The sequence below is a fragment of the Primulina huaijiensis genome, chromosome 8, assembly GCF_012295235.1.
Source record: "Primulina huaijiensis isolate GDHJ02 chromosome 8, ASM1229523v2, whole genome shotgun sequence".
Classification (NCBI taxonomy): domain Eukaryota; kingdom Viridiplantae; phylum Streptophyta; class Magnoliopsida; order Lamiales; family Gesneriaceae; genus Primulina; species Primulina huaijiensis.
In genome coordinates this window covers 15349298-15372937 of record NC_133313.1, presented here as the reverse complement: position 1 = coordinate 15372937, position 23640 = coordinate 15349298, and positions in this window count along the sequence as shown.

Genomic DNA, 23640 nt, shown 5'->3' with positions numbered 1-23640 from the left:
TTAAATAATCATAAATTAAAAAAAAATATATTTATTTTTTGTGTATTTTTTCGTGCCTATATCTGCAAAAATTCTAGATTATTTTCATTTTCATGTATTACATTACAAAATTAAATGTATTTTGTGCATACATAAAAATTTATAAAATACTTTCATCGTCAATTATATAAATAAATATCATAAAACTATTTTAGTACATTATTTATAACTATCATATCTCAATAAAATATTCGAAAATTTCGTACTATATCATTTAACACAAAAAAATTAAAAGTACAAATAAAATATAATTTATTTGAATGCTTGAGATGAAACAGTGAGGACTCGTGGCATCCTTGCGAAACTTCAAGATTTATAATTTAAATTCTAAATATAAGAATTAATATTTTATATTATATTGTATATAATAATAATAATAATAATAATAATAAAATAGGTGAGTAGAACTTAAATTATTGAAGAAATAAACGACTTTATATATATTTTTAATCGAAACGTAACATCGAGTCATAAATGTTGGCATTGAGTGCACCGAAAACACCTAATTTGAGGTGACAAAAGTCTCCATAGGCGACAATGAAATAAATACATGAAATTAGCTTTCAACCAGCCTAAAGGGAGGTATGCAAATTACTTTTTTTTTTTTTTTTTTATGTCGGAATCTCCGGTTGGATAAATCATTGGACTAACGCAGTAGTCTGCAAATCACATCAGTCAGATAGACTATAACGAGCAAGTCATGTGTGTGAAGTTTGTCTGAAATGATGTTGGTATGAAAAATCGAACGTCTGATCATTAATCAATCGTTCACACATTCCATCAAGTCAGAATATTCTCTTTATGGACAACGACATTTTTTTCTTTGACTTCTACTAATCTTGCGTTGATGAAAAGGTGGGTTGACTGCACAAATGTGTAATGTGTATCATATTTCTACGAACAACTTGCTATGTTGCATTGAAAACAAAAGAGTCCAATGACGTAGCCAAACACGAGAATTGCTTAGAAAAGTACTCGGTAGAAAAAAAAAATTGACGGGAGTAATTAAAGATAATACTACAAAATTGTGTATGAACGACACAATTGGTCGCAGAGAAATGGGATTTGGATAGAAAAAATAGTTTTCAAAAATGATAAAAAGTTACCAAAAGTTGATCAATCGGGTTCTACCAACTGAAAATGATGGAGGCTTTAGAGGAATGAATAATTTAAATAAATTTTCAGATATTAAATTATTTTTTCAAAATATTTGTCATTGGATTAAGAAATACACCTTATTGATTAATTAAATAATTTTGGTATGTACGGTAAGATATTTTTTGTTCTACCTAAAATATCTTCATTAGTTTTGTAGGATCGAACACTTATCATTTTATCAAAAGTTATAGCTAGTAATGATGGTACAACTCTAATCTTTTAAATCGTACAGCAGCTCAAGCGCTACGTTTTGATTGTTGTCCTAACATGGACATGTTGGTCTCACTTGCTGTAATTTGAGATAATAAACTCAAAAATAAAGAATAAACTGGACACCGAGATTTACGTGGAAAACCCCTAAAAATTATTAGGATAAAAACCACGGGCAAGATGAAAAGAATTTTCACTATAATATTTTGTGGTGTACAACTCACTCACTGTGTTTCCAAAGAGAACACACACTCTCTTAATACAGGAGAACAAAAACCTCACAAATATTATAGAACTAATCACTCAAATGCTATTAGATGAGAGAAAACTCGAAGAAGAGATGATTTCAGAATAAAGGAGAGAGCTCTATTTATAGAGCCTCTGTCAGTGTGAAAATGCGTTAAAAACGCGTTATTTCCGTCTGAAATCCATGCGCCTTATTTTGACAATTATAAGCCAACATTTGCATCCCAAGTTTTTTATTTAGCAGCCCTCTTTCTTTGACTTCTTTGCCGACATTTCTCTTACTTGGAGATTTGATTGAGAATCAAACATATCTCCACACATCCTTCAATCTTGCCATTACCTGCTGCTTACGTTTCCGCTAGGCTACTTGAGGATCTACACCACTCAAACTTATCAGTGTTCACTGGCTTGGTCAGAAAATCAGCTATGTTATCCTTTGTATGGATTTTCTGCATATTCACGCTTCCTTCTTCTACTACTTCTCGCACAAAGTTAAATTGGACTCCAATGTGTTTCGTCTGGAATGAAAGGCTGGATTCTTTGCAATGTGCAAGACACTCTGACTATCACAAAACAAGGAAACATTTTCTTGTTTCTGTCTGATCTCCTGCAATAACCTTTTAATCCATATTGCCTCCTTGCAGCCTTGAGTAGCTGCGATGTATTCTGCCTCTGTTGTAGATAATGCCACAACTGTCTGCAGTTTTGAAACTCAGCTTACTGCTCCCCCTGCAAGTGTAAACACATAACCAGTAGTAGATTTCTTTTTATCAGGATCACCTACATAATCTGAATCGACATAGCCCCTGAGTGTAAAATCCGATCCTCCATAACATAATGCAGCATTCGAGGTACTCTTAATGTATCTAAGGACCCTCTTAACAGTGCTCCAATGCTCTCGTCAAGGATTCGCCATATTCCGACTAACTGCTCCCACTGGTTGAGCAATGTCTGGTCTTGTACAGATCATAGCGAACATCAAACTCCCCACTGCTGATGCATACGATACTCGAGACATCTCCATCCTCTCTGCTTCACTGCTAAGACACATCTCGGAGGATAACTTGAAGTTAACAGGAAGAGGGGTCGATATTGGCTTACTATCTTTCATGTTGAAGCGTTGCAAGACTTTCTTCAAATAATTTTTCTGAGAAAGCCAAATCTTTCTGTTAGTTCTATCTCGGTGAACTTGCATCCCTAGAATCTTGTTTGATGGTCTCAAGTCTTTCATATCAAATTCCCTAGCCAAATGTGCCTTCAATCCTTGGACATGATCTTTGTTGGGGCCTGCTACCAACATGTTGTCAACATACAACAGCAAAATGATATAATCATCACCATACCTCTTGAAATACATACAAGGGTCTGTACTCAGTCTGTTGTATCTAAGGCTCATGATAGAGGAATCAAATCTCTTGTACCAACACATCGGCGTCTGTTTGAGACCGTACAGATATTTGTTCAACCTGCAAACCAATTTCTCTTTGCTTTTTTCAGCAAAACCTTCTGGCTGGAGCATATAGATTTCTTCTTCTAGATGTCCATGAAGAAACGCTGTTTTCACATCTAGTTATTCTAGATGTAGGTCAAACACCACACACAATGCCAACACTATTCTGACTGTTGTAAGCCGAACCACAGGTAAAAATATTTCATTGAAGTCAATGCCTTCTTTCTGAGCATACCCTTTTACCACCAATCTAGCACGATACCGCTACACTTGGTTATTGCCATCACGCTTGATCTTATATACACATCTGTTTCCAGTGGTTTTCCTCCCTCGTGGTACTGTAACAAGATCCCAAGTTTTATTCCTGTCTAATGCCTCTAACTCTTCTTGCATTGCTATCATCCACAAAGATACATCCGAGCTTTGAGTAGCCTTATGAAAACTCGATGGCTCACCATACTCTGATAATATTAAATATGCAATGTTAGTTTCAGTGACATAATCTGAAAGCCAACCTGGTGGTCTTCTGTCTCGAGTTGACTGCCTCACATTGGCAACTTCAGACTCAGCATGTTCTTGTTCTTCGTGCTCTGGTACTGCTTCACAAGAAACTTGACCTTCGTCCGTCTTATTTTCCACCTGAAATATAGTATTTTTTGAATTCGATGTGCCTTTGTCTACCTTTACTTTATCTTCCTCGAAGATAACATCCCTGCTGATGACAAGCTTGTGGACAGTAGGATCACACAAGCGAAACTACTTTACTCCATCAGCATAACCCAAGAAGATACATTTTCTGGATTTCGAATCCAACTTTGATCTTTCTTGCTCATTGTACAGAATGTACACCTGACTTCCAAATGTATGCAAATGAGAATAATCTGTCGGCTTCCCAGTCCACATCTCCATCAGAGTCTTCAGATCAATTGCCAATGAAGGAGAACGATTGATAATATAACAAGCGGTTTTGACTGCTTCTGCCCCAAATAACTTGTCTAGACCCGCAGTCCTCAACATAGCTCTTGTTCTGCCCAACAAGGTTCTGTTCATCCGCTCCGCCACTCCATTCTGTTGAGGTGTGTAAGCCGTTGTAAACTAACTTTTGATACCTTCATGTTGACAAAATGCATCAAACTCATCACTGGTATATTCTCCTCCATTATCAGTCCTCAAACACTTGATTTTCTTTTCAGTTCAACCCGCTCTTTGAAATATTTGAAGATCTGGAAAGCGTCTGATTTTTTCTTGATTGCATACACCCAACATCTTCTAGAGAAATCATCAATGAACGAGAAAAAGTATATCGCTCCTCCTAGGGATACAACCGGTGCTTGCCAAACATCCGAATGAATCAGCTCCAATATGCTTTTGCTCCTGGCAGTAGAAGTACCAAACTTTAATCTGTGTTGTTTATTGGTAACACAATGCTCACAAAAAAGTAGTGACACTTTTGTAAGTCCTGGCAGCAACTTCCGTTCTGAGAGAATTTTCAAACACCGTTCTGACATATGTCCGAGCTTTCTATGCCATAACATTGTTAATTCTTCTCCTGAACCAATAGATGCAATAGCTAGTTCCGCCTCTTTGTGTATATCTCCCAAAAGTACATATAGATTTGCAGCAACTTTTTTGCCTTCATAACCACAAGCGCACCCTTAACAATTTCCATTATCACGTTCTCGATATGTGTTTTGCACCCGATGTCATCCAATTGCCCCAAGGACAAAAGATTTTTAGTAAGTCCCTGTAACGTACCGTACTTTTTACTACTTATAAATTTGCGGAAAAAAAATTTAAAATTTTCTTAAATGAGCCGTGAACCTTCAAATTTTGATAAAATAAACTGTACGTCTCAATGGTTGTTGCAACTGAAGATCTCAAAATAATGTCTGCCAAAAATATTTGCCAGAACATCAAAACAGTAACGTAAAATCAGAGTAATTCAACATTTCAAATATCATTAAAACATGAGCGGTCCTCGGGTCTAGCCTCCTGCTCAGTCCAAGCCAGCTCCTTGGTCCCCACCCCTAGTCTCCTCATCATAGCACTCACCTGCATTGATCAAGTCTAGTGAGTCTAAAGACTCAACACGTATAAACTGGAAGTAAAGAATAGTAAGTAATAAAACCACATGCAACTTCAAAATAGAGCGTACATACGTGAAACTTGAACTTGTAATTAAACTTGAACATACATACATAACATAGACGTGCCATAACATGAAAACTTTTCATAAATATGCTTGCATATTTGTACATACATAACTTCATCATTTTGCGTAGAGGTATGTTTCAAAGCAAGTGACCCATACATAAATATGCCTGATCAGACTAAACCACAGTACTGGGCTGACAGGGAAGATCCACTGCCACATACATGAGATCTCCGTTCATGCTTTAACGGGTGGATTGGTCTCCGTTCATGCTTTAATGCTTTCCACTCCTGATCTAAACTCGTTCATGCTTTAACGGGGTGGAGAGGTCCTCGGCCACGTTCACCAACTTCCAAACCCATTCATATTTGCAGAGGTTCCCGGACATGTTCTCCGGCTTCCAAACCCGTTCATAATTTGGTCACAAGACATTTAGCATACCTCAAAAACTTAAAATATTTTGCACGTCGAACATACTTACTTGGCGTTGAGAGATTCGTTGGATCTCGCTTGGGGCCGCTGCTGCAACATACTAAGATGAGTTTACATACTTAACACTGCATAACTTAGACGTAGGTACTTGAGTGATACGAATCCTCGTACGAATAAATAGCAAACACGATTAAAATCGAATCGCGCCCTCTATTCAATAACGAGCAACGATCGATGTGTTGTCCCGATCTTTTGAATCAAGTTTGTGTGTGATTTTCACCTCTAAACTATGAAAAGTTTAGCAACAAATAATCACGGAAAATAAACAACCGAAATTATAACGAACCTTCAAAGAACAAGCCCTTGACAATCCGCACAAGAACGATCGACAAACGCCACAAAGTTAAAAACTTTGATAAGTTTGATTTTGATTACAAAGCAAAGCTTTGAAAAAAGTTTGAGAGAAAAACTCAAAACTATTGCATAAACTCAATAATATCTCAATTGTGTGTTAATTTTCGTTCAAACATGTTTTAATAAACAAAAGATATCTCAAATCTAGTCTCCAAAAAAATTAAAACTCTAGAAAGGAAACAAATCCGCGCAGAAAACACAGGACACGGACCCCGTGTTGACCTCCGTGTACGGGTCCGTGTTCGCTCGGGAGAATCAACTTCAGCTGGAAACAAGGAGCACGGACCCCGTGCCCACCTCCGTGTATGGGTCCGTTTACGAACTGTATTAGGACACGGACCTCGTGTACTGATCTGTCACACCCTTACTCAATACTTAGCATAATTACCAAAATCAAAATAGGGTTTGACTGATATAACCGTAGTATGAAGCAAATCAAACAAGGGACATCACTTTGACGGTTTATAAAAATTTTGGCATGATGTCCCCACATTCTTGTAAAAACCAAAAACTAAACTCAAGCATCAACATCAACACATATATATAATCGTATTCTNCGTGTAGACATCCGTGTAGTCTCGGCCGTATTCAACAATGCTTGAATAATATTCCTTTGGTCTCCAAACGTGCTCCCATGCATCACGACCCCTTCATGCTTGCTCATGACTCCCTGTAGTGCCTCCTTGAACTTCTTTAGTCGTCCCCTCGTTACTGGTCCTGTCGGCAACTGCAAAGGATCCCATGCTTTCCTTGGAGCTTGACCACCCGTGTTCGCATCATCCTCCCCTTCTTGAAAAGGATTTGTCCTCAAATCTTGCTCATCACCTACAACAAACAACGACAAATCACTAACATTGAAAGTGGAACTCACATTGTACTCACCTGGTAGGTCGAGTTTGTAGGCGTTGTCATTGATCCTCTCAAGAACTTGGAATGGTCCATCGCCCCTGGGTAATAGCTTGGAACGTCGCTTCTCAGGAAACCTTTCTTTCCTCAAGTGTAGCCACACCCAATCTCCTTTCTCAAATATCACCTTCTTCTTCCCTTTGTTGGCTTGCTTGGCATATTGCTCATTTCTCTTCTCAATATTGGCCTTGGCCTTTTCATGCAAACCCCTAACAAATTCAGCCTTCTTTTTGCCATCCATGTTTAACCTTTCACTTACAGGGAAAGACGTCAAATCCAACGGAGTCAAAGGATTAAAACCATACACAATTTCAAAGGGCGAATAATTTGTAGTAGAATGCACGCTACGATTATAAGCAAACTCAACAAATGTCAAACAATTTTCCCAATTCTTCAAGTTCTTTTAAGAATAGCACGCAAAAGTGTTCCTAATGTCCTATTGACAACTTCAGTTTGTCCATCCGTTTGAGGATGACAAGTAGTAGAAAACAACAATTTAGTGCCAAGTTTAGCCCACAATGTTTTCCAAAAGTAACTCAAGAATTTAACATCACGATCAGACACAATAGTCCTAGGCATGCCATGCAACCTAACGACTTCTTTAAAGAACAAATCCGCAATGTTTGAAGCATCATCAGTTTTATGACAAGCTATAAAATGTGCCATTTTAAAGAATCTATCAAAAACAACAAATATTGAATCCCTCCCCTTCTTAGTCCTAGGCAACCCCAAAATAAAGTCCATAGAAATGTCAATCCAAGGCTCACTAGGAACAGGAAGTGGTGTATACAATCCATGTGGTTGTGTCTTAGACTTAGCTTGCCTACAATTTATGCACTTTTCACAAACACGCTCAACATCACGTTTCATATGTGGCCAATAGAAATGTTCATGCAATGCACTTAAAGTTTTAGCCACACCAAAATGTCCCATTAAACCACCCCCATGTGCCTCCCTAACAAGTAATTCACGAATTGAAGATTTAGGGATGCACAACTTATCTTCTCTAAATAAGAAACCATGATGCAAATAAAATTTATCATGTGGACCATGCATACATGTTTCAAACACACCTTTAAAATCCTCATCTAGTACATATAATTCTTTCACATGCTCAAATCCCAAAATTTTTGATTCCAAGGTAGAGATTAGTACGTACCTCCGTGATAGTGCGTCGGCCACTACATTTTCCTTACCTTGTTTGTACTTGATGATGTAGGGGAATGTCTCTATAAATGCCACCCACTTTGCATGCCGCTTGTTCAGCTTTTGTTGCCCCTTGAGGTGCTTTAGAGACTCATGATCCGTATGAATCACAAACTCCTTAGGCCTCAAGTAGTGCTGCCACGTCTCTAGAGTCCTCACAAGTGCGTAGAACTCCTTATCATACGTGGGATAGTTCAGCGCTGCTCCATTGAGCTTCTCACTAAAGTACGCCACCGGCCGTCCTCCCTGCATCAACACTCCACCAATACCTACACCTGAAGCATCACATTCAATCTCAAAAGTATTAGCAAAATCAGGTAAAACAAGTAAAGGAGCATTAATTAACTTTTGCTTAATAAGATTAAAAGACTTCTCTTGCTCCTCGCCCCAATGGAATGGAACGTTTTTCTTGATCACCGCCGTCATTGGTGCTGCCAGTGTGCTAAAATCTTTTACAAACCTCCTATAGAAGCTTGCAAGACCATGAAAACTTCGAACTTGACCAACAGTAGTAGGCGTTGGCCAATCTCGAATGGCACTTACCTTGTCTTCATCAACTTGTATACCCTGTGAACTTACCACAAAACCAAGAAAGACAAGTTTGCTTGTACAAAAATCACATTTCTTTAAGTTAGCATACAAATTTTCAGCCCTTAGTGTGATTAGCACAAGCCTCAAGTGATTAACATGCTCATCCAAGTTTTTGCTATACACTAGGATATCATCAAAATAAACAACAAACTTTCCTATGTGTGCACGCAAAACATGATTCATTAACCTCATAAAGGTGCTAGGAGCGTTAGTTAAGCCAAATGGCATTACCATCCACTCATATAACCCGTATTTGGTTTTAAAAGCAGTTTTCCACTCATCACCTTCCCTCATCCTAATTTGGTGATAACCACTCTTCAAGTCAATTTTACTAAAGACACATGCACCATGCAATTCATCTAACGTATCATCTAGTCTAGGTATGGAATGCCTATACTTAATGGTTATGTTATTGATTGCCCTACAATCCACACACATACGCCATGAACCATCTTTCTTAGGAACTAATAAAACAGGGACAACACAAGGGGACATAGACTCACGCACAAAACCCCTCTCTAACAACTCACTTACCTGCCGTTGAAGCTCATTAGTCTTCTCCAGATTGCTCCTATAGGCGGGACGATTTGGCAATGCACTCCCAGGCAGGAAATCGATTTGGTGCTCGATTCCACTCAATGGTGGTAAGCCTTGAGGTAACTCCTCCAGAAACACATCTTCAAATTCCTGCAAAAGTGAAACAACGACACTCGGAAGAGACCCGGTTATATCACTTGTGTTAAGGAGGATCTCCTTATAAACAATCAACACAAGTGGTTCATGTGTGTGCATCAATTGTTTCAACTNTCAAAGGCCATCTCACTTTTTAGTTCACTCTTTTTTTCGGCCTCATCTCTCTTCTTTTTTTTCAAATGGTCCTCCAACACTTGCTTTGGGGACAAAGGAAGTAATACAATGGATTCCTTCTTCAATACAAATGAATACCTATTCTTGTACCCATCATGTGTCACTCGCCTATCATATTGCCACGGTCTACCCAACAAGATATGACAAGCATGCATCGGTACCACATCACACAAGACCTCATCCACATATTTCCCAATAGAAAAAGGCACTAGCACTTGTTTGTTAACCTTCACTTCCGCACAATCATTCAACCATTGAAGCCTATATGGTTGAGGGTGCTTTAATGTAGGTAACCCCGATTTCTCCACCATTTCAACACTAGCCACATTAGTACAACTCCCCCCCTCTATGATTAGATCGCAAACTTTTTGGTTTACAAAACACCTAGTATGGAACAAGTTCTCCCTTTGGTTAGTCTCCTCCTCCTTGACTTGGGCACTCATGATACGCCTAGTCACTAGTGCTTCAACTACAACCGCCTCATATCTCTCATCAGGATCCTCTAACGCAGGCATCTCATCTTCATCACCTTCACTATGAGACTCATACTCACCATAGTCATTTAGAATCATTATCCTTTTATTAGGGCATTCACTAGCAATATGACCTAATCCTTGACACCTAAAACATTTAACATCTCTAGATCGATTAGAAGGAGTTTCAGATTTACCTTGCACTCCTTGTTTAGGCGCCTCTTGTTTGGTCTCAAATTTGGGCGTGGTCACCGCCTTGTTCTCCTCACGTTTCACCACATTTGATCGCCATGAAGATGATGAACACCCAGTTGGATTGGTGCGGCCAACTCCACGCCTTTTGAGTTGTTGCTCTCCTTTTATGGCCATTTGCACCATCTCGTCTAGATCCAAGTAATGCCGAAGCTCAACTTGATCTTGGATTTCTCTGTTCAAACCACAAAGAAAACGTGCCATGGTCGCCTCATTATCTTCATCAATATTGGCCCAAATCATGACTACTTCCATCTCCTTATAGTAGTCCTCAACACTCTTCACCCCTTGCCTCAAAGTTTGTAGTCTCTTAAACATCTCCCTATAGTAGTGTTTAGGCACAAACCTTTTCCTCATGACCCTCTTCATCTCATCCCCAGTTTCAATGGGATTCTCATTATACCTCCTCCTAGAGGTCACTAGTTGATCCCACCACATGAGAGCATAGTCTAGAAATTCCACCACCGCCAACCTAACCTTCTTTTGCTCGGAGTAGTGGTGACATTCAAACACAAACTCTACCTTCTTTTCCCACTCTAATTATGCCTCCGGGTCAGATTTCCCATGGAACGATGGAATTTTCATCTTAATACTACCCATGTTTCCATCCTCTCTATTCCCATCATATCTACCCCTTACGGCCTCTCTTTTCCCTCTACCAAATCCTCTACCTCTTCCATTCCTACCCCAATTTTCGTTTTGGCTCTCCTCATCTCCTCCCAAATCATATTCTTCCTCTTCTTCTCCCCTACCCATATTTTTAGGCTTAGATTTATCTCCACTAGTACTAACTTCAAGCCTATCCAACCGCTCATGTAATGGCTCTAACTCGGTTCTCATCATCCTACTAAAATGCCCAAATAACGCCTCCATTTGTACTTTAGATAACCCCGGGTTCGAACTATCTCCTACCTCCCTCTCCATTTAATTTCAGTTTGTACCTGCAAGAAAACGTTAGTAGAAAACAATATGTTCCTCACCCAAATGCTCACGGTCACTCCAAAGAAAGTCGCTCGTCACTCCTCTCTAATTTTTTTTTTCTCACAACAAATACTCACCGTTCACTCCAAAGAAAATTCACTCGCACTCAAGTATTTTCACTCAAATTCATGGGTTCCCTCAAGGTGCTCAAGCTTTGTATTTGCGTATATCAAACAATCAAGTTCAACTTGTTAACAGATGTGATCGACTCACTTGGACTGCGTAGACAAGAAATTTGAAGGTATAATTTTTTTTTGTTTGACTATGAGAGACAATTGAATATGACTCTATAAAGAAAATAGAACAAAAACCCAATAAGAAATACTGGGGAATTTTCGGATTTTTGGTACTATTTTTTTTTTTTTTTGCTTTAAGAATTCCGAAAATTCAAAGAAAAATAAATAAGACACAAAATTTCGTGTATCACAGATTCACGAACGACGAAGAATGATAGAACCAAACAGATTTGAAAGCGGAACTAAAGGATAATTAGATCTGATAATAGAACGAAGGATAAACTTACTTGAATTCAATTAACCTAAAGCTCTGATACCAAATGATACGAATCCTCGTACGAATAAATAGCAAACACGATTAAAATCGAATCGCGCCCTCTATTCAATAACGAGCAAGGATCGATGTGTTGTCCCGATCTTTTGAATCGAGTGTGTGTGTGATTTTCACCTCTAAACTATGAAAAATTTAGCAACAAATAATCACGGAAAATAAACAACCGAAATTATAACGAACCTGCAAAGAACAAGCCCTTGAAAATCCGCACAAGAACGATCGACAAACGCCACAAAGTTAAAACTTTGATAAGTTTGATTTTGATTCCAAAGCAAAGCTTTGAAAAAGTTTGAGAGAAAAACTCAAAACTATTGTATAAACTCAATAATATCTCAATTGTGTGTTAATTGTTCGTTCAAACATGTTTTAATAAACAAAAGATATCTCAAATCTAGTTTCCAAAAAAAATTAAAACTCTAGGAAGGATACAAATCCGCGCAAAAAACACAGGACACGGACCCCGTGTTGACCTCCGTGTACGAGTCCGTGTTCGCTCGGGAGAATCAACTTCAGCTGGAAACAAGGAGCACGGACCCCGTGCCCACCTCCGTGTACGGGTCCGTTTACGCACTGTATTAGGACACGGACCCCGTGTACTGATCCGTGCTCGGGTCCGTGTCGGCACGCACATTCTTCATCCTCGGCTGTAAAGGGCACGGACCCCGTGTGCAGGTCCGTGTAGACATCCGTGTAGATCCCGGCGTACGCCGCATCGCTAGAAAAATAATCCTTTGGTCTCCAAACGTGCTCCCATGCATCACGACCCCTTCATGCTTGCTCATGAATCCCTGTAGTGCCTCCTTGAACTTCTTTAGTCGTCCCCTTGTTACTGGTCCTGTCGCCAACTGCAAAGGATCCCATGCTTTCCTTGGAGCTTGACCACCCGTGTTCGCATAATCGAGCTCACCATCAAAGTGATTAAATAGCTTATGACATTCTAGTTCACTTGGGACTTGACCTCTTTTAATCATCGTACTAATCCATGACATAAAACCTCAACGTAATCAATAATATTTCCCAAAAAGTGAGGTACATGGACCCCGTGCTTGGGTCCGTGCACAGGTCCGTGTAGGTACTGTGAAGTGTGTCGTGAGGAAAAGGGAAGGCACGGACCCCGTGCCTAGGTCCGTGTAGGGGTCCGTGTACATACTGTAAAAACACATCGAAAAGAAGGAATGGCACGGACCCCATGTTAGGATCCGTGTAGGGGTCCGTGTAGGCTCGCAAATTTGACACCAATGAGGAAACAAAGGCACGGACCCCTTGTAAGGGTCCGTGTACCCGCGGTCGGTGAAAACCCACGAATTTTTGTACATGTGCTACTTAAAGTTCTAAACTCGATTGTACGGACTATGAATTGACACCCCGAGACCCATCCTAGCATACCCTAACATTGAACCAAACTCGTACAAACACCCCAAAGCAACGACGTTCACCCTACGACACATACAATTCGAAAACACGACAATTGACACCAAAGCGTTTATTATGACTTATCATGAATTCAAGTGCCTATCGACACTAATCGGCATTCCAAATACCAACCCGACATCATACTAAACATACCTAGACGTAGCAACGATCACCCGTCGATCCCCAACGAAGCCTGCAACAATAAAGCTTCAAGAACACATCAATACATAATTTTTCAGAAAACACAGTTTGAGCAGTCTCACAAAAAATATCATATCTCACTCAATTTTCATTTAAAAATTTCTAATCTTATATCAAATCGAAGATATCAAAAATTTCTACGTTTCATATGTTGAAATTTTTCTCATAACCAAAAAATCGCAGTTTTCAAAAAGAACGGTAAATTTCAAAAATTTAGATCTAAAAACGTTTCAAAATCAATCCAACATGTTTCTGCCCAAACCTTGCACATCATACATGAATTTTTACGCATAAAACAACGCAACACATACTATGACATGATCGACACACAAAAAAATAGAATATACGTGCCTTTGATGTGAAAAACTCACGATACGGCGATACCGAAGCGGAGAAAGATGCGAGGTTGATCCGGGACGATTGTGGAACGGTTTTATTGCAATAAAATCAACAAAATTTTGCTGGAAAGATTCAGAGGAAGGGCGGCTGCTCTATGGTTTCAAGAACCCTAATTTTCTCTTTTAAAAATCTGAAATAGAGTGTATAGAAGTGTTTGTGTGTTTTGGTCGTATGGTGTGTGTGCATGTAAAAATGTGTGTGCGTGTGTTTTATAGAAATTAGGAGATAAATTTGGCATAATCAAATCATTAACAATTAATTAAAAATGCTAACTTTCCTCTAACTTAAAATAAAACCCTTAATAATAAAAAAATTAAAATGTACATGTGCTAGACTTTAAAAGTTTTAAAATCTTAAAATTACTAAATAAATCAATTAGATTTTAAAAATGCTAAAAACTTATAAATCACTCAAAAATGCCCCAATCCTAGCTTAAAATAAATTACCACGTTTTAAAATTACCAAAAATCGTCCCCGGTCTCTTCTTCTCGATCCCGCATCGAATAATCGCCTGAAACATGAAACTCGAGAAAATATTTTAATGTGCATCACATAAATATTAAAATAATGCAATTTAAATAAATCATGCAGCAATAAAAATCATTTTAAAATTAAATAAATGATTTAACTATTAAATAATTGCATGAGTTTTACGTGTACTGATTTTGGGCTCTACGGTACTAGCGCAATTGGTACCAAGATTGCTGCCAAGATCTATATAAGTTCAGGAGGTCTTGGGTTCTAATCTTGGGAAGGCAAAAGCTCCAGTGCCTGGGCTGGAGAAGTTTTATGAGTAATGGGTAATGGGATAACCGTGAGAGGACTTAAGCCCAATCGGGATAGCCCATGTGCATTACAAAAAAAGACGCTTTTTTTTGTAATGCACATGGGCTATCCCGATTGGGCTTAAGTCCCCTCACGGTTATCCCATTACCGATTACTCAATTGGTACCAGGATTGCTCCCAAGATCTATATAAGTCCAGGAGGTCTTGGGTTCTAATCGTGGGAAGGCAAAAACTCCAGTGCCTGGGCTGGAGAATTTCTATGAGTAATGGGTAATGGGATAACCGTGAGGGGACTTAAGCCCAATCGGGATAGCCCATGTGCATTACAGTCCCTTCACATGTCGTACCTCTTGTATGATGCGAATGATGCCATCAAACATTTTAATTTTGATAGTACCAACCCCAGCGATTTCCATGGCATGATCATTTCTCATGAATAAAGATCCTCCTGAGACTGGTTCATAATGATCAAACCATTCTCTCCGAGACGTCATGTGCCACGTCGCTCCTGAATCCATAATCCATGTGTCACAAAATTTGTGCCTGCCTTCTGCAATAGTTGCTGCTTCGCGGAATAATATTTCACCACTGCCTGAAGTACTGGCCACATTTCCTTGAGAACTCTTCTTGATACTCGTACACTCTTTCTTGAAGTGCCCTTTTCCGCCACATTTAAAGCAGTAAATATTTTTCTTCTTACTTCTCGACTTTTATCTACCTCGTCTTTGACTCTCACTGGAGTCACGGTCCATAAATCTTCCTCTTATCATCGTTAAAGCCTCTGCCTGCTTAGATGTTACCAACTTATCTTCCTTATTCTTGCGCCGGCTTTCTTCACCGAGAACCGCATTTAAGACATCGTTGATTTTTAGAAAGCCCATAAGAATATTGTTGGTAATGTTGATGATAAGTTGATCATATGAATCTGGCAGACTTTGAAGTATAAGCTCCGCACGTTCATTTTCTCATATTTTATGCCCCATGTAAGTGAGTTGGGCAAATAGAGTATTTATAGTGTTGATATGGTCGGTCATCGATGAGGATTCCGTCATCCGAAGAGTATGAAGCCTTCTCTTTAAGAAAATCATGTTGTGTAACGACTTGATCTCGTACATCTTTGTCAGAGTATCCCAGATAACTTTTGCTGTTTTTATCTCAGAGATACTTGACAATCTTCGTCTGCTATAGCCAAGTGTAGATTGGCAACAACATTATCATTCATCTCATTCCACTTTACATCGTCCGTAATTTCCACCGGTCTATCTCCAATAGCCGCCAAGCAATTTTCTTTTTTTAAAACTGCTTGTATCTTTTTTTTCAACAGCATAAAATTGCTTCCATAGAAATTTGCTATCTCGTACCTGCCCACCATTATGTCTACAACAATTTAGTACACTGAAAAAAATAATCCCGTCTTAATAAAAAATCTCAAAAAATCTTTTCTTATGTGGAAGATCAGTCTAGGCTGCAACCACAGAGCAGACTCAGAATTTTAAGAAATTTTAAACCAGGATCTGATACCACTTGTTGTTCCCACTTGCGATAATTTGAGATGATAAACCCGAAAATAAAGAATAAACTGGACACCGAAATTTACGTGGAAAACCTCTAAAAATTATTAGGGTAAAACCACGGGCAAGATGAAAAGAATTTTCACTATAATATTTTGTGTTGTACAACTCACTCACCGTGTTTCCAAAAAGAACACACACTCTCTTAATACAGGAGAACAAACACCTCACAAATATTATAAAACTAAGCACTCAAATGCTATTAGATGAGAGAAAACTCGAAGAAGGGATGATTTCAGAATGAAGGGGAGAGCTCTATTTATAGAGCCTCTGTCCTTGTGAAAATTAAAAACGTGTTATTTCTGTCTGAAATCCATGCGCCTTATTTTGACAATTATAAGCCAACATTTGCATCCCACGTTTTTTATTCAACAGCCCTCTTTCTTTGACTTCTTTGCCGACATGACAATTATTGCACAACAACAATCTTTTTTCCAATAATTGCACTTGCCGCTTAAACACAAACTATAGTTAATAATAGTGTAAATCTAATCTTTAAAATTGTATAACATCTCAAATTTCATGTTTCAATTACTCTTCTGACACGAGTTATTGCATCCAAAAAATTTGGACCTCTTATACTATTTTTTTTATAAACTTAATATCCTATTTTTACCTAAAATACCTCTACTAGTTGAAAGGATCGATTAGAAAGTAATAAGTTTTTAGAAGGGAAGGTTGAATAAACACTCACGGATTATATGTTCTTTTCGAAAATTGAGTTCAGTTTAGTGACAAACTGACACTCGGTATCTCGTCAGTCGATAACAATCAGTTTAACTGAAAAAAACAGTTGCGGAAGTAAACTAACTGAAAGATAGAATAAATGAAGTAAAATGATAACTGAAATAAAATGCACACGGTTTGTTTCTGGATGTTCGGAGAATAGAATAACTCCTACGTCACCCCTTCTATCACGAAAATTGGATTTCCACTAAAATACTTTGATCGAATACAATAGTTGTACTGACCCACTTCAGTTTAGACTTACACTGCCAAAACTAAAACTCTTAGTTACAAAAAAAATTCTACAGTTCGTGACTGATCTTAGCACAACGTAAAGAATCTAGCAAAGATTACAATGTGCTAATAAGCTAGAGAATGTATCCTTGAATGCTACTGATAAAACTAATAAGTGTGAGTTTTTGATTTTCGTAGTGATTTTAGCAGCGTAACAGCTTGAATAGAATAGTTGCGTTGAAATTGTTTCGTTCTTGTTCAGCTGCTCTCTTCAGCTATTTATAGGCTTCTCTTCCAACGGTAACTTGATATGATATTTGAATATTATATTCGTTGATTGCCACGTCAATATTCCTCTGACATTCGTACACTGTAGACTCTGAAATGCGGCGTTCCACTACAAGTTGCAGTCTTCTTTGTACTGATGTCGGTTGAATGTCCTTTTCATCTGATGACGTGTATAGCTGAACAATCAGCCGATAAGCGGTAGCTGATAAGCTCATACTGAGTGAATCAACTGAAACTGATCAGTCAGTTGTCTTCGAAAGTCCTGTTAGGTTCAACTGATCAGTCAGTTTACTTTGTCAGTTCAGTTCAGTTCAGCTAGATTCAATTGACTTTGATAATTCACGCGATACTCTTTAGTTAGGCAAGCTGTGTAGTTCGATTACTTGATCAGTTAGTCCAATAAATAAACAGTTTGTCAAACAGTCGAAATTATGTTTCCAACAATTTCCCCTTTTTTGGTGTTTGACAAAACTAAGCAAATAATAACTAATAAATTGAGCTTATAGACGTCCTTAAAATTCGTTGTAGATAAAATAACAGCTGTCGTGTACATATTTGTACAATGAATGAAAGAATAAAATAATCTGCAAAAAGGAATCCATTTAATCCATCTTAGCTTAGGTCTCTTCCCCATTTTTGTCAAACGCCTCCATTCTGATAGATAATCTCTTAACATCGATTGAAAGAACCTTAACAGAAATGGCTACGTCTGAGACTACGTTGAGCATAGTAGTTTGCATCAAGTCTAACTTTCTGAAAACAAATGTCTCCACAAATTCAACTCTCTTGCTGATTACATCTTGAGTCAGGGAGAGACTTTCAGCTATACCTCTATTCTTTCTGATTTCTTCTACTGCAAAGGAGAGAGAGGTCACAGTAGCGTGAATTGCCTTTAGTTTCTCTGAGTTGAATGCTTTTGAATGTTCCAGCTTCAGAGAATGAGCTAGTTGCGTATGCTGAATCTTGGAAATGGCAGTAAGCATTTTATCAATGTTATTCTGAATATCCTGAATTTCTTCAAGAACTAAGTCAAGATCCATGGATCAATGAGGAGGTGACTGTCCAGACGTTCCAGGTTCATGTTCCTTTGAGACTTGATCAAAGACCACCAAGGTCCTGTCAGATACCACCGTCTCAGCAATAGTCTGTACTCGAACATCTGTTTCAGTAACTTCTACCAGATCCTGAGGAGGTGAAGACTGATCTAGCACAACAGTTTGATCATCTGGTTCAGCAGAGATAACAGGCTGAACTGGCTCTTCAGTTAGGATAGGAGCCTCTTGAGCTGCTTGATCAATTGAATGATCAACTGATTCAGAAATATGTTCATCTGCTTGAGATTCTTGTACCACTGACTGAATGATTTTATCAATATTAGCAAGTGTCAAGTCAGCTTCTGAATACTTGGGATGATCAGCAGCAGAGGATTGTGGCACATCCTGGACTGGCTCTTTAATTTGTTCAAAAATTGCCTGTTCAATCACGGCAACTGACTGAACTGGCTGCTCAGTTTCTTCAAAAATTGCCTTCTCGGCAAGTTCTTCAGTTAGATCCTCTGTCGATAAATCGTGAGAAGATTCTAGAAAGACCAGTTCTTGATTCATTTCCCAATTCTTTATCTCCATTTGTAATGAGATAAGATCCGTTTCCAGTTGATCATGCACAGCTTTGTCATTAAATGCAGTTGGACTGGTAGGATCAAAGTTCTGTTTCAGTTGAGCAACTATCTTCTGTAGCTTTTTAGATCTCAACTGATTGAAGAAGTAGTTCTTCCGTTCCAACGCCTGAACAATGGTTGGTGCCTTAACCACTCTCAACCCTGCATTTTCCAACTTAATGAATTTCTTCAGCTTGGATTTTCTCTGTAGTTCCTTGGCGAAGACATGCGTTCGGAACTTTACCCATGCATCATAGGTTTTGAGCTTATATGCTGAAAATTCATCGATCTCTTCCCAGATAAGATCAATGTGAGTTTGAATGGCGTTTGTTGGCCTAGGCTCTTCTTGCATTTTGCCTTTGCCTTTAGAGTAAGCCAGGACATGAGGAATGCTCAGCCTTGAAGTAGTAGCTTCAATTTGTTCTCTGATCACTATCCCTTTTGATCTGACAGTAGGTAAAGGGGTGAAACCAGATATGGTAATCATGATAGCCTTTACTCCAACAACTTTCTTCTTGTCACCTGGTTTGGTGACCGTTGTCTTCTTTGGGAGAATGAAAGATAGAGGCAACTGATCTTCAGTTGAGGGTTCAGCTATAACTGCTTTCAGAGGAACAGCCTGGATTGGCTGTTGAGCTGTTGATTCCATCAATCTTTCAATTGGTATGGCTTCAACTATAGCAGCAGGCTTGGTTTTCAACGTCCTTGGCTTCTTTGTAATATTAGGTGATGGTGTTTTCTCCAAGTCAGATTCTCTGACGATCAACTTCCTCTTGGTAGTCTTTAGTTGTGCCAGAGTCTTGGCCTTTTTAACTGACTTGGGAGCAGCCTGCTGCGTCCCACTCTCCTTTTTGATCTTCACAAACTGATCAGGAGAGATGTCCAGTTTAGCTTTTGGTGGCTGAACATTTTTGGCATTGAAAACTTTGAATTTTGATGACATCTCTAAATCATCAGCCACCAACCCTTTGACTTTCATCAAATAACTCAGCTGAACTGCAAATCCTTTGAACTGCTTGGTGGATTGAAACATATTGTTCAAGATGTTGAAGATAAGGTGCTTCCAGTTAAGTGTTCGTCCAACCATGATAACACTAATGGCTTGAAATTTCTCCAAAGTTAGAGCACCAAAATATCCTGCCTTCGCCAATAGCCCTTTAGCTGCAATATCAGCCGGCAACTGAACTTCGTGATTCAGTTCTTTCTTTGGATCGGAAACTTTGATTTTTCGTTCATCAGCAGAGAGTAGGGTTTGCATTTCTTCGACAACAGATGCTTTGACATCAGCAAGGTATGCCAGTCCATCAGAAAGCAACAAGAATATTTCTCCAAAAGAATCTTCAGAGATGGTCAACAACTGACCATTGACAGTAGAAATGATGCTTCCATCAGAATTGATATGTCCATTGGAGTAGAAGTCTTGAAGTTCCTTTGGGTAGATCTCCTGTGAAGATTGCTCCAAGAATGTCCTCAGCCCAGTTGATTCGAGCTTCAGAAAGACGTTCTTGGCATCGGCTTCTCCGAATGATAGAACTGATCCAAAATTGATAGCCATAGCATTCAACATGTGAGCGAGAATTTGATTTGCCATTAGAACTGAATGATTTTATGCTGAAAAAAAAGCTTGAATTTGCTTTTGCTCTGAGAATTTTAGATAAGCATAAGGAAGAAGAACTGAAATGGAGCGGGTAAAGTGCTTATGTACGTGACTTTTTGAATTTTTGGACACGTGTCAGTCCAGGAAATTTTTAGTAAAGGACGTGTGTTCGTGTGGTAAAAACGTGTGTAGTAAATACATGGATCATGTGGGTCCACGTAGTAAAATACTATTGATCATTTAATGCGAAAACTGTCAGTCATGTCACTTAATTTGGAATACAAAATGGTTAATTGGTTAACGTATGTGAGAAGATTAGTGAAATAATCAGCTGAACGATCAGTTGTAAAACTGTGTCCTTTCAGTTGAAGATTTACTAACTCATTTCTTCTCAGTTAACCTCTTAAAACCAATATTCCCCCTTAATAAATGCATATAAAGATTACGTGAACTTAAGCAAGACGAATCAAATTAAATCTTATGCTTAGAAGGTTAATTGTCTGCTGTAGCGACTTTGCCCTTTCATCTTCCTTGACCCTGTGCTATAAATAACAGTAGCTTAGTTAGTTTCAAACATATCAGCTAATAATATTCAGCAGCTAGAATGGCAGGTACGGGTAGCTCAAAGACTCCAGATATTGCTGAAGAATTCATGAGCGCAGCTCTGGAAAAGCGAAAAGCTGATATGGAAGATGAAGTCTTCCAAAAGATCCTTCGCTACTGGGAGGAGCTGCAAGGACTCCAGTTTTTTTATGAGTGTGAAGAAGCTAACACTCCTAGACTGGTGGCAAAACTGGAGCAATATCGGGAGCGTTTGCATGTTGTCGAGATGGTGAACATCTTTGAAGATGACTATGTCTATCAGCTGATGCTCCACAAGGAAAGGAAGATCCTGGAGCGTATAGCTGACTCTAATAGCTTCCTTAAGACTTCCACTGGAAATATAACCCGTTGGTTGAACAAGTGGAGGTCTTTCGTTGAGGAAGTATTTTCCGATGTAATCCGTAACAATTTCTTTAAATAAATAAAAAGCTCATTTTGGTTTAACTTTGTTTTTTATTTTCCTGCAATAGTTAATCTCATTAGTTGAAAAGTAAATGACGAACTGAATCACAATAGCTGACAAATAACAAACTGACAAGCTGATAGATGTCATAAACTAATTAACAGCTGATATATAAGCAGTAAAACTGATTAGGATAAATCAATTAAACCAAGTATATTGCGAAAGTGAGAAAACTTAGTCTCGGGCAAGGGTTTGGTGAAGATATCAGCTGCTTGCTGCTCACTTGAAACGTATTCCAGTCTGATGTCCTTCTTCAAGGCATGATCTCTGATGAAGTGATGCCTGACATCTATGTGCTTGGTCCTCGATTGAAGAATTGGATTGTAGGTAATAGCAATCGTGCTTGTATTATCACAGAATATGGACGATTCTTTAGCGTCAACTCCATAATCTCTCAGTTGTTGCTGAACCCAGAGCAGTTGAGCACAGCAACTTCCAGCAGCAAGGTTTTCTGCTTCAGTTGTGGAAGTTTCTATGGATGTTTGCTTCTTGCTGAACCAAGATATCAGTCTGTCTCCTAGAACCTGACAAGATCCACTGGTGCTTTTTCGATCTAGCTTACATCCTGCATAATCTGCATCTGAATATCCAACTAAATTGAAAGTAGAGTCTTTAGTATACCATAATCCCATATTTTGTGTGCCTTTGAGATATTTTAGAATTCTTTTGGCAGCTGAGAAATGCGATTGCTTAGTATTTGCTTGAAATCGAGCACACATGCAAATAGCAAATACAATATCAGAACGACTAGAAGTTAGGTACAATAATGAACCTATTAAACCTCTGTATAATGTCACCTCAACTGATATTCCCCCTTGATCATTGTCCAGTTTGACTGATGAACTCATGGGAGTGCTTGCTGCTGAACATGATTCCATGCCAAATTTCTTGAGCAACTCCTTCGTGTATTTTGTGTGACTGATAAAAATACTTGTTTCCAGTTGCTTCACTTGCAGTCCAAGGAAAAATATCAGTTCACCCATCATGCTCATTTCAAATTTGTCCTGCATTAACTTAGCAAACTTCTCGCATAATTTGGGGTTAGTTGACCCAAATATAATATCATCAACATAAATTTGAACGAATAAAATATGATCATTCTTAGAAAATTTGAACAGAGTCTTATCAACTGAACCAACTGAAAAGTCATGATCAGTTAAGAATTTTGAAAGAGTTTCATACCAAGCTCTTGGAGCTTGTTTCAGACCATATAAGACTGTGTTCAAATGGTAAACATGATCAGGAAAAAGATGATTGACAAAACCTCGAGGTTGTTCCACGTAGACTTCTTCTTGCAGCTGACCATTCAGGAATGCACTCTTTACATCCATCTGGTAGACTTTGAAATTCTTGAATGATGCATAGGCAAGGAATATTCTGATAGCGTCCAGTCTTGCAACTGGTGCATACGTTTCATCATAGTCAATTCCTTCTTCATGCCTATATCTTTGTTCTACCAGTCTCGCCTTGTTGCGCACAACTGAACCATCTTCGTTCAATTTGTTCCTGTACACCCATTTTGTACCTACAACGGTTTTTGAAAGTGGTCTTGGAACTAGGTTCCAGACATTGTTATGTGTAAACTGATTCAGCTCCTCTTGCATTGCATTTATCCAGTTTGGATCAGCAAGGGCTTCATCAATTTTTTTCGGTTCCAATTGCGATACAAAAGCTGAATGAATAAATAAATTGAGCATCTGATTTCTTGTTCTTACCGGATCAAATGGATTACCTATCACCAATTCCGGAGGATGT